This window comes from Mya arenaria, chromosome 7 (genome assembly GCF_026914265.1).
Source record: "Mya arenaria isolate MELC-2E11 chromosome 7, ASM2691426v1".
Taxonomy (NCBI): Eukaryota; Metazoa; Mollusca; class Bivalvia; order Myida; family Myidae; genus Mya; species Mya arenaria.
In genome coordinates this window covers 30174740-30185389 of record NC_069128.1, presented here as the reverse complement: position 1 = coordinate 30185389, position 10650 = coordinate 30174740, and the positions used below count along the sequence as shown (strand labels likewise).

Genomic DNA, 10650 nt, shown 5'->3' with positions numbered 1-10650 from the left:
GACGAGATCGTGAATCTGTACTTTGACAGCTGTTTTCACATGAACCAAAGATGTTTCATACGAAAGTTTAACTTACTACAACATAAACTCTCCAAGATAATTGTAAAAAACATCAGAAAGTGTTCGGATTTGTGACCTTAGCCAGTAACGTCTTAACAGGTTTGTGCAAAAACCGGGGTTGTTTTGAAAAATATTGAAATTGTATTAAGTGAAGTATTTTATGGTTTAAATTGATCATAAAGGTTTTTATTCATATTTTACCATGTAAGTGAAAAGTTATTTTGCATTAAAACACATTATTTACCTTTCCAATAAAACGAAAGTTGACTGACACAGACAACAATTACGCCAAGCGAAACAACTCGACCCAATCGTAATAACTTGGCCACCACTGACAAGCTTCTAGATAGACCTCGTAAATACAATCGTAACAACTCAGCCATGGCCGAAATGTTCTGATTGTTTAAAAATTGTGCCCTGAAGCCTTGCAGGTGCCCTTCATGTGTATATATTGCTATGTTTTGACAGCAAGAAATGAAAAAAAACACGTCAAACTCATAATTATTCGTAGGATATGACATTTTTATGTATGGAACTGATATAAAATAACATATTCTGGTAATATTTCTTGTTTTATGATATTTTTGAGATGTTAAATGCTTTAACCCGGAATCCCGATCGGAATAACTACCCACTTTTGATACTAAACAATTTGTACATGAAGGATTTGCCATATCAAAAAACGTAAAAAAATCCGTAAACATACAATTCTTTGGTCTACTAAGATTTAGCTGGGTTGGCTGGACCGAAAGTAAAAGTCCCGGCTATTCCCCGAACCTTGAGGGGGGGCATGGTTACAATTGACTGGTGCATTATTGTAGCAAGGGGGGCGGATAGAGATGGCGCATTTCCCACTAAAATTGTGTAAGAATTTACTTATTTAATAATTTAATATAGTTGACTAAAGAGTATTAAACTAGTTCAAAATGAGCTATTTCAGACAAAGTCTCTGCTATCCCCCACACCTAAAACAAGGAAAGCTGTTTTATTTTTTGTTAGGCATATGTAATAACAGCATTGAGGAACAACGTTTAAGTAATATCTTTACTAAGCTTTTAAGGTTTTTTAAACTGCATGTATATTTAAAGGTAGAATACCCCTTATGGGCATCATTTCAAACTATGATCAGCTTGATAATTTCTTATTATTATGTGTATCATTTCCTGGTTTTAAAATTTTGAAGAATTTTACTGTCAAATCAACAAATATAATCAAACTGTACTTAAATAGTAATTAAAATTTTAACACAATGTTTTGACAGCATAAAAAATGGGTCCTTGTGAATGTCATTTAACAGCGATATCAACAAGTTCAAAAAATACTCATGACCTGTTCCTTATCAATATGAAATATCTTTAACCTTTTTGGAACATTATGCAAAAAAAAACCCAGTATGTTTTACCTTCGGTATAAGAAAATAACTATTTTTTAATAAAACTACTGTTGAAAAATGTAAGCTAATGAAATGGAAAATAAAAAGATGCTTCTGGGTTGCTTTGAAGTTGAACTGCTCACATGAACCCACAAAAGATGTGTAGGTATGTGCTTAACAATAAGGATAAAGCATTAAAATGAAGCATTTCAAGTGGAGGTTTTCATTAGGGTAGTGCTACCTTAAGCACACACTTTACAATTATTTTTTTCTCTTTTTAAATCTATTTTCTTTAACCAATGGACTATACAAACAGTAGGGTCAGTCCCAGTTTACAGGACAATTATTCAATAAAATGTTTATCCTTTTGATATCATAATTGTTAAAAAAAATATCAAAATGTAAAGAAAAAATAACAGAGACCGGGTTCAAACTGTGGTCGCCAAAATTGCAGTCCAGTGTTGTATCCACTGCTACGAAAGTTTACACTTGTCTATTTAATTTAATATATACCTAGCTTGGTAACATTAAGTGATAACATCGATAATTTAATGGAAAAAAAATGTGAAAAATCAATTAATTGTAAACTATGTGGTACTTCAGTTAGTTAGTTTCAATGCATTGTACACATTGATACCAAGTTCATGTCAGTTTTCGAAAATTTTCTCTTCTTTTGCTATTTCATCATACGGTGTATAGCCCCTGAATAAAGTTTCACTCTGTTTCATTGAGTAATTATTTCTTAAAAATCCTTTCTTTGTTCTAATTTGCTTCTATGTGGCCACACAGGGCCGGGTGACCGCGGTGGTTTTGTCTTTGAGCCAAATTTAGCCGAGATTGGGCCTTATATAGAGTCTCTGGTGTGCGGGGGCATTTGGCGGGGGTTTTACCATCAGTTCGTCCCCGCAGGGGAGGGGGATTAGACCCAGGGTTGGCTGGACCGAAAGTCAAAGTCCCCGCTATTCCCCGGACCTGGGGGCGCCGTGGTTACAATTGACTGGTGCACAACATGTATGAATGTAGAATTTCTCAAGTTTTCCATTACTTTTATTTTAGTAAATCAGCTATCAGCCGTTATTGATTTTAATCATGTGAAGCGGTAGATGTAAACTGTGACAGGCTTAATCAGTGGACAGTTTACACAATCCAATGTAGAACACTTAAAATTTAACATTTGTTTGTTAGTATGCTGTTGTAGAAAATAAATAGTAATGCGAGTTTGTTGCATCAAACTCTATATCTTTATGAGTACATACTAACAATATGTAACCTTTAAGTATAGCATGTTTTATAAATTATGAAAGTAGTGAAATAAGACGTTAAACGATTTACTTCAGCCTAGTTTGCAATAGAAATTTTGAAATAAAGAAGACATATTATAGGAAATACATTAATGTTTTGAATAGTATTTGTGGTGTGCCTTTTCATTATTGATTATGAACACAATATTATAACAAGGATATTTTTTTATTCAAACTAAATCATTACAAATTCAAAACACGTTTTTAATATTCATCTTCATTATTTTGAAAGACTTTCAATACTTTAAAATGTTTGTAAAATGCCTGAATGAGTTGTAAGATTTGAAAGGAGAAAAACATACCTGTGACTTAACAGGACAGTGAAAACTGCAGATGATGTTGATATTGAATAGAAAGGAGAAGCCGATAATTGAAAAATGACATCAAATTATCTAAAATTGCTCTTTATTGCTCTGTATTTATCCTACGTTTGATTTTGTATTTGATGTGGACAATGCCCCCTAGGCAAAGCAGTGCTAGTATAATAGGAACGGTCTTATGTAATTACAGTGGCGGATCCATTGTTTAGCAGTGACACACTTGACTGTCATTTCATCATAAAAACTGATATTTGTTCAAGGTCGGCGGAACTTATCCCCAACAAATGAATGTTAATATTTCACTAACACGCAGGTAGCAGTTTTAAGAACACACTTATAATATTATTAATTATAATGTTGTCCTTATTATGAAATTCATCATATGTATACTATAGCATTTAAAAGAAATGCTCACGGGGGTTTATATGAAACTAGTGTCGATTAATTACCGTATTTTGATGAAGCATTTTCGCCGAGAGACGTTCATTCATTTGTAATAATTATGATCTACTTTTAGCCCTACTCTCGTATCAAAACCAATCACACAATGTTACGCTTAGAGAGTCACTTTCATTGGCTCATTTCTTTTTATTAGTAAAATACCACAATTATACATGTATTTTATCTTTGCAGATTCTTTAATGGTTGTTCGCTTATATATTTCGCTCCGTGTTAAAAGTTCATTTAAAAATGTTAATGTAAACATCAAAATTATATAAAAACTGTATACACCCGGTCGCCATCGATCAAATGGCTATTTCACTAACGATAATTTATCATTCAAAACCACATACATGTTTGTAAATGTTCAGTTAAATCTTTTTCTTTTTTTTAATTTATGACGTTCAGCTTCCATTCTGAAGGTAAAACTCCCCCAAACTGATCAAGGGTTTTTACACAAAAAATCCTTAATGTCCAGTCAGATTGTATCATAACCTAAAAATAATAATAATAAAAATAATAATAATAATAATAATAATAATAATGAAAAAGTTTTTTAAAAACAGCACACATCTTTCCACTAACCTTAATGTACATTAATCCTTTACACGAACAGATCCTCTTTTTATTGGATGTTAATATCCAAACTTCCACACTTTAAAAAGTCAGTAAATTCACTGACTAATACATCAACTATAAACAGCAACAATACACATTTTACAAGGGTGCGATAAAATATTGTTATCCGGTTTTTATTCTGACATCCTATTGAAGTAAATCCCCAAAACAATAAATTCAAATACACAGTAAACACACATTAATTAAACCAGCTGCGGTCATGCTCGTGAACATTTTAACCCAACGGACATATTTGTTTTTCCCACAGAGGTATAAGATTTATAGGCCAATGCACATCAATGAAACAAATGAAGCGGAAAATGTCTGAATGTTTGCGCTCTGGTGCCCACGTTTTGACTGTAGGATGTACAATTACTATTCGTCTTAAATTACAATGAACTAAATACAATAAACGTGATTTTCGTAGATCATGAGTCATGCTGTATTATTTATTTTAAACTTTTAATACCGCCGATGTAAACAGAACTATATTACAGCTATTAAACCATAAATTATATTTGGTTTACATTGATTTATGGCTCTTACTCAATTGGGTGGGAATGGGCAAAGATTTATTTTAATACCTGGTCTTTAGTTTTTAGGACAAATGTTACATTTCTTAATCTGTCGATGAATTGAACAATTTTCACGAAAAAATGTTTTATCGGATATTGTTTTTGAAAATCAAATTATATCTTAGCGATAAAATTTTGCAACAGTATAAACTTGTATTTATTCCAAATTGCCCCAGGGTATCACATCAACAATTTGTCTTGGCTTCAAGATAAATTTTCAAATAAGAAATAGGTTGAAAAAATATCGACTTCAGTTAACGTCACAGGGCCGGTATTTATAAAACATCTTAAGTCATTTTTTAACTTAAAAAAATTCTTAAAATTCTAATAGTCAATTTTAAAGAAAATTATAAGTGTTTTTAACCCGAAAGTATGTATTTTCAATAAAGGCAATGACGAGAAAGGAATTCCGAAACTATTAAGCCATTATGTCATATGATAATAGAGATACAATATTCTAAAATGTTTTATGAATAGGACGCCTGGGAAACATCTGAAGGCATTTCTTAACGTAAGTCGATTTCCTACAATTTTCATAGTCAAATTTAGAGTGACCATCTCATTGAAAATCCATACATACACATGTATAACAAACAGAAATATTGAAAGATAAACCTTTTACTACTTACTAAATAATGCATTTATGAAAATATAAACTACTGATAACAATATTGTAGCCGTGTATTTAATAGCTGTCAACGCATAAATGTTAAATGATTGGTGAGTACTAAAATATTTACTGTGATCTACTATCGTATTGTCAAGATACAACATGGAATTTTGAAGAATTTTTTCTCAAGGGTTTTCGGCGCAATGCTCATAATCCCAGCATATACAGAACATGCAAACAATAACGTATGTTTGATTCATTATACACTATTATTTACAAAAATATTTCATGTTGCAAATCTACACGTCGAAATGAACTTTTTACTCTTTTTATTATTTTATTTATCATGGAGAAATATGCCATATGATCAATATTTATATGAAAAACTACAGAAACAAGCTCAGTAGCCGAAAATTGAAACATAAACCCCGTTTAATGGCACAGGGTAACCGCCAAAGACATAGAGCACAAAAACAAACACTCACAAACCAGAAACATGGAACAACAGCAAACAACGCCACAAACAATACAGTACATATATACTATATAAAATGATGTTTATCAGAGATTGTTAGGTACCGCTTTGGAACGTTAAAATTACTGGGGGTTTAAACCAGTTCGTGTGCACAACCTCACTCTTATCCCAACAATCCCGAATAAAGCAAAAACGTATATGGTAAATCTAATCAAACTATGCATGAAATTGAGGAAACTTAATTATAAAACAAATAATAATAAACTAATAGGTAAAGTTCTTCTAAGATTAGGGTTCCAATACTGCAATTAGTATAAAGGAAAGTATCAAAAAAGGGATTCCTGCATCAACATTTGGAAGACAATCACCCATTGTTTATTATATGTTTAATACAAAGCTTATGCCAGTTCATGAGTGGCTACTTTGACAATGAGCACTCTCGTGTAAAAACAACTGAACTATTAGCACGATCTAGAATATAGCATTTACCACATTATGTATAATCAACAGAAATGTACATATGTGTAGACTTATAAAATAGTTTTCATAGAAACTGCAATGTGCTATAATGTGAGCGAGTTCCCTTAATTAACAAAGCTCAAGGAAAAGAAAAGCATAACAAACTGCAACACTCCTCCATTTCTCCTTTTAACAAAGTGGCATTAAACACTCAAAATATGTTTGCAAGAGTGATGCTACCCATAAGCGCATTTTCATAAATATCTATACAGTTATGTCAAGCAAATGTAAGTGACGTGTTCTACTTTATATAGTCACTGTGGTTTTCATTCAAATAAAATGCATGCAAATAACTTAATCAGATTGAAATCAAAGTTTAATTAAAGTTTTTGCGTAACGAGCTCTATAATGTCGACAAGGACATCATGGATATAACAATACCTCGACTGTTTTCTCGAAAAACAAAATAACAAGCTGTAAATGGCATGTTATGTAATTATAATCCCATCAAAAAGATGGTAATATCCATCCCATGTATTTGCAATAAAAGTCTACAGGTCACTGGTCTGTATTCTCTCCTTGTAGCCTGTATTGTTTGAGCTATTGTCGACTAGGCCACAACTTTGGCTCATCTCCTTCGATAACCCTGTTTTGTTTGAGTTACCGACCTATTCATAAAGCATCTTAAGTCATTTCGTAACATAAGATGATTTCTTAAATTTTTCATGTTTAAATTAAAATAAAGGTTAAGGGCATTTTACACTATAGTATGTTTGTTCAATAAGTTCAATGAAAGTAATGTATTTCGGAAATTATTTAGTTTATATATCATATCACCATTAGTAAACTTAAATAAGGAACGTGACTTAAGTTAGGAAATAACTTAGATGCTTTATGAATAGCCCCGGTCAAAACTTTGGCTCCTCTCCTTCGATAAGCCTTAACTGTTTTAGCTGTTGCCCACTAGGTCAGTACTTTTAGTATCTGAATTTGTAGTTTTTCCTTTGTGTTCGTCCGAACTGGTAGTAGACTTGTAAACGGATCTAGGACAACACAACTTTCTCCAGGCATTGCGAACCTATAAAAATAATGGTTTATTAACGTGTAACAATTGAATATGAGTCACTTTAAAACCTATATAGATTTTGGAATCCTTCGAGCTATTCGAGATTTAGGCACCGTATGAGACGCGTTGGTACACATCAAATTCAGGTAATATATACATGGACAGTTCTGATTTTGACATTCACATAATATAATTTTTTCCGCAACAAAGAGCATATACATTAATGGAATGTCATCCATGTTAACCGTTTGTCAGTGTTTATAACCTTATGTTAGAGCAGCATGATCGGGCTAAAACTTTTAGTTCCGGTTGACCAATAGTAAACATGCCACAATAAAATTCTCTCAAACCCCACTTACAATTGTTGTCAACATAAGTTGGTCGATATATATTAAAGCTGCACCCTCAAATATATACCATTTTTACATTTTTTTGTCTTGGACAGAGAAATTCTTTATATAAATATCCGCAAACAAATGATATAAGATTGCTGACAAAAATCAAATATATTTTATGGTTTACTAACCGTTTAAGCCAAATCCATAAAACATCATTGTTTTAACTTAAATATAAAAATCTGCGATCTGATTTTTTGTCAGCAGTCTTATATAACTGGTTTCCATGGATTTTCGTAAAAATTGGCTCGTTCCAAGACAAAAATTAAAAGAGTTTTCTCGACATTCAATCTGTGAGAGTGCAATTTAAGAAGGTTAATTCATTTGATAAGTACCATGTTTGAAAAGATTACTATCCGTGGAGTATTATATGCATTTGAAAATGCTCATGTATTTTAGGTAAAAGTTTGAATCCCATCGATATTGTCTTTTTTTTATAATTTAAGAAAATAATGTTTATAAAACAAATATGAAATTTCCTATTCGGGTGTTTTAATTGCACATTTTGAAGGTTATATTATTGATATTAGTTAATATGCAGGTCAGGTATAATGTCACAACATATACAAAAATAAATACAAAAATAGAAATTATAAACAAAATACAACTGTATTTCAATTTTGACATTGATTGGTATTCAATTTAAGCCGTACAAAAAATATAAAAAAGCGTCCGAACTCCTGAAGTTTTCATAATGGTTACGACATCATATCGCAGACATGACCATTATACCATATCGACATTCTTCTTTGTTAAATGTTTTTTGTCATATACAACTAGATAAATTCTGCAATCAAGTATTATGATTTAAAATTTAATAAAATAAATCATTTTCATATAATCGATGAACCTCTCATTATCAACATTAATCAGACGAACTGTACCTTCTTTTCCCTGAGAGTAAAGAAAAAAAAGACAAAGAGTCCTTGGAAGGCGTTGAATATTGCAAACAGATAGTGGAAGACGATCCTGGTGTCATCAACAGTCATAAAACCGAAAACCCACGTTAGACCTGGAACATTATCAACTCAAGAGTATCAGATAATAAAACTTACATATATTGAAAGAGGATATTAAATGAGTGGTCATTTTGTACGGAATTTCTTTAAAGTGACTCGCTCATGTTGTTGGGCCAAAAATTAGTTTTCGTAAGTTCCCGGTAATGCATGTGAAAACACTTTTTTATCATTGATTTACTCTATGATATCGAAACTGCAGAAACATACAGTTATAGCATACAAATATTTTGGTTGTAGTGGGGTTCGAACCTACGCCGGTAAAGTCAAGAAAGAAAAATAGAAAACAGCCGGCTAGTCCGCACGGTCACCGGGAGAACAAAACTGGTAGAAATGTTGACCTGTTAAGGATACATTGATAACTTCACGTGATAATGTCAATCAACCAATCACGCAACACCACAGCCGTAATCAATTATCAATCGCGTTATAAACGCTAACGAAAATTGTGGTCTTCAAAGACGATAGTTGAGCAAATATCAACATTTGCTGAAGGGTTCCAGCTTTTGGTACTTTTGTTTTAACACTCCTTATGATTTTCCACATGTTATTTCGTAATTAAAAGTGCATTTTACAAACCATGTGCGAGTCAATTAAAGAGCTTTCTAAAATGTTCTAGAAACGAACTTTTGCGAGTTTTATCAGAATAAATAAACGAGTGTAATATACATGTATTTTGTATCGAATGACCACGAATGTAAGATTATGTATATATTATGTATACAGTGTGTATACTTATTTGATTATTCATAGAGCTAAATACATACGCTAGCATAAGAACGAACATTTATTTCATCCACGTATGACGTCAAATGTAATAACTATTTTTATACAGCAAATTCATGAAATTAATCTTGTAAATAAAGCCTAGGGTAAATATCAAAACGTTCCAGATTTTGATATAACTTTGGTTACTTACTATTGAAGTCAAGAGAACCGAAAGGCAATAAGGGTCGTTCGTCTTTTCTCAACCTATCAAGGGGCATGATTCGACGTGGATTTAACCTAGATATATGGTGTCATGTGACCACTGATTTAGTTATAATATCTTTCAAGTCTGATTTAAATATATATATATATATATTTTTGGAGTCATCGACAATGTAAATCTAGGGACGCCGCAGTTTCATACACAATACCGCGACTTTCTTCGGACAAGTTATTCATTATTACGACATACATACTCTCGTACCGTTATAAGCTAAATTAAATAGGTTTCGTTTTGTATTGAAATAATGCCTTCATATAGCAGCCGGTCTACTTATTAACTAAAATGTTAAGATCTTAAAGATAACTGATATACCTAGAATAACAAATATAGACAATGCAGCTTGAAAGTGCAAGAACGCCATGTTGAGTTCCGACTGGTTTGATATCATGATATTCGTCTTTCGTCTTAAAAATTTGCACATGACCAACGTAAACACGATGAGGTTTGCAAAAATAACGACCGCGATGGGAATTATAAAAGCATACAGCAGCGGCGTCTCCGATAACCAGCAGCTGAAAAAATATGTTAAAGTGATAGGTTTTTGGAGGAAATTAAATAGTTTTGTGGAAAAATGTAGACGTACGCGAGCTAAAAATGCACTCTTTCTCCCAAATAAGATTTTACCACAATTAATATAATTGTTTGGATATACAAAAAAGGATGAATACATGTCGAATACAATGGTTCTTATGAAGGATACCGAGTTTAATTTGAAAGAAAGGTGCAAAAACACGATATTTCTATCTTAGACGATAGTAGATCACAGTAAATCTTTAAGCACTCACCAGTCATTCATAATTTGTGCGTTTTCAGCTATTTAAAACACGGTTAGAATCTTGTTATCAGTAATTAATATTTTCCATAAATGCATAATTCAGTAAGTAGTTTAAGCTTTGTCACTCAAAATGTATGTTTGTTATACATGTATATGTATTGATTTTGAATAAGAAT

General features: G+C 32.0%; 1 pseudogene; it reads right to left on the bottom strand.

The window, feature by feature from the left end:
* Window positions 1–5330: 5330 nt before the first annotated feature.
* Window positions 5331–10650, bottom strand: part of LOC128241062 (uncharacterized) — a 43688-nt pseudogene continuing 38368 nt past the window's right edge.